The sequence below is a fragment of the Suncus etruscus genome, chromosome 5, assembly GCF_024139225.1.
Source record: "Suncus etruscus isolate mSunEtr1 chromosome 5, mSunEtr1.pri.cur, whole genome shotgun sequence".
Lineage (NCBI taxonomy): Eukaryota > Metazoa > Chordata > Mammalia > Eulipotyphla > Soricidae > Suncus > Suncus etruscus.
The window spans coordinates 31,309,785-31,312,574 of record NC_064852.1 but is presented as its reverse complement, the minus strand read 5'-3'; the positions used below and the strand labels follow the sequence as shown (position 1 = coordinate 31,312,574).

The 2,790-nt window shown below is 41.8% G+C and overlaps 1 pseudogene; it reads left to right on the top strand.

Annotated features, from left to right (window-relative positions):
* Positions 1–1,681: 1,681 nt before the first annotated feature.
* LOC126010364 (uncharacterized) lies at positions 1,682–1,799 on the top strand (annotated as a pseudogene).
* Positions 1,800–2,790: the final 991 nt, after the last annotated feature.

The following is a 2,790-nucleotide window of genomic DNA, read 5'->3' as shown; positions in this document are numbered from 1 at the left end:
GATTTCAGATATGTTGAGTGAAAGGGGTTGATCTATTAAGAAGTTGACTTCAATTGCTTCAGTTTGGGTGGGAAGGACTAGTCTTTTTATGAGGTTGCCCCTGTATCACCCTATCTTCTCAGTGTTTAGAATCAGTTTCTTTTTTACCTCAATGATTGCAGTATAGGTTGGTATTAATGTTTACAGTGAAGACTGTTTTACCTGGATTGTCAAAGATGATAGGAGAAAGGCGTTATTAGTCTTTCATACTAATGCCAGGTATTCCTGTGCATAGCAGAGGTACAAAGCAAGATTTTGTATCCCAGGCCTCCAGAAACTGCAAAGGCTTTGGTGCTGAGATTGGGAAAAGGAGCCTAATATGCTAAAATCCCTGAGACTTCAATTTTGTTTTGAGACTTCAATTTTATGTCTGATCTTTGTCTTCATTTCAGTAAATCTCAAAAATACAGACATTGAATAAAGAATATATAATCCGTTAGCTGATTATAATAATATAATCTAACCTTGTTGGTAATATTGAAGTAGAGAATCAATGTTTTCCAAATGTTTGATTTTTTATCTTTAAGAGATAAAAAAAATAACTTAGAATATCATCCTGTGTTGTAATTTTTTTTCTTTAAATTTTTATGTGCTGGTCCAGAGCAAATGTACAGCAGGTTGTGCACTTGTCTTGAACATGGTAGACCTGGGTTTGATCCCATATGATAACCTTGAGCTTGCCAGGAATGATCCCTGAGTGTGGAGCCAGAAGTAAAAAGTAAGCCCTGAGCACTGCCAGATGTGCCCCGCCCCCATAAAACAAAAAAAATAAATTTTATGTGCCTAGAGTCTTTGACAATATTGTGTTAAATGATTTATTCCATCTGCATGTTTTAATTAATAATATATTTTTCACAGGTCCCATTTCTTTTTGTTTGTTTTTTTTTTTTTTGGTTTTTCGGGCCACACCCATTCAATGCTCAGGGGTTACTCCTGGCTAAGCGCTCAGAAATCGCCCCTGGCTTGGGGGGACCATATGGGACACCAGGGGATCGAACAGCGGTCCTGATCCTTGGCTAGCACTTACCTCTAGCGCCACCTCGCCGGCCCCACAGGTCCCATTTCGAGGAGATTTTCAGATCAAAGATGAACTGACACAACAAGAGACTCTAAGAACAAGGGTCCTAGTGAGGTGATGTTTTGCTCTCTCAAAAAGAAGTTTCTTCTTGTGGTCAAGAAGAGTGATCTGTTATGCGGTACCTTGTTTAAAACTGTGCACTTCAATTCAGGCATGCTTGAATTGAATGGTGTCATTTTATGCCCAACACCCAGGTATTTACACTAACCCTCCTTTGGTATAGGTACTACAAAGTGCTCCCAGCGGGGCCAGAGAGATAGCATGGAGGTAAGGTGTTTGCCTTTCATGCAGAAGGTCATCAGTTCGAATCCTGGCGTCTCATATGGTCACCCGTGCTTGCCAGGAGCAATTTCTGAGCATGGAGCCAGGAATAACCCCTGAGCACTGCCGGATGTGACCCAAAAACCAAAACCAAAACAAAACAAAACAAAACAAAGTGCTCCCAGAGCACTATAATAAAGTATACTTTGATAACATCTTCACAAAACATTTATTCTATGGTACATCTTTTCAAGATAAAATGAGTTGAATAATACTTAGTCCTATATGTAAAGAATGATTTCAATCGCTTCTTAGCCTTTTGGCTAAGATTGAGTGTAGTTAGTATCTATTCTTATCATTTTAATATCTAATACTTAAAAACAAAAATGATTTTTTTCATACTATTTGTAGTGAAATCCATATTATGAACCCTCACTTGGAAAAGGCAACAAAACATGCTCTATAATTTATATTGATCACTGTTAAGAGGCCAGTTGCCAAGCAGAATGGAGGACAGAAAGGAGAACATAAGAAGAAATTTAGGGGAACCAGAGAGATAGCATGGAGGTGAGACATTTGCCTTGCATGCAGAAGGATGGTGGTTTGAATCTCAGCATCCCATATGGTCCCCCGAATGGACAACCCGAGCCTGCCAGAAGCGACTTCTGAGCATCAAGCCAGGAGTAATTCCCGAGCGCTGCCGAGTGTGACCCAAACCCCCCCCTCACCCCCCCCCAAAAGAATAAATTTAGGGGCTGGAGCGATAGCACAATGGTAAGACATTTGCCTTGCACTCGGCCAACACAGGGCAGACCCCGGTTTGAATCCCAACACCTAGATGGAGCAGCTTCTGAGCATAGAGTCAGGAGTAACCCCTACCGTATTTTCCAGCTTATAAGATGACTTTTGAAACAAAAAAAAGTCAACCGAAAACCGGGGGTCGTCTTATACGCCGAGTATATCCCGAAAAATGTTTCAATATGCCGCTAAACGAGACACATACAAAAAAATGGGACTGCAGAGTTTCCAAATCTCTTTCTTGGGGACTCCCAAACAGTACTCAGGAGATCTGGGGGCCACTTCTGGCAAAACCCAGCTAACCGTGTTGGTGCTTCAGTGCTAGGGTCCGAGGATGGGGTGTTGTTTGGTTCATGTAGTGGGGGAGATTAACTGACGCCACCAGGGAATTGCCAGAAAAGATGCCTATGATAAGGGACCGATCACTGCAAGGCTGCTCGGACCACCTCTCTAACTCAGCCAATTCAAGCAGGCTTTTGATGCATGCAAATTAGGCAATGTTCTGGACCCGAATCTACACTGTCAAAAGCCTGCTCAGATTGGCCAGTCAGAGAGAAAGTCTATGACAGTAGAACCTTTGGACCTTTGCTTGTTGTGATTGGATCACTGTCACT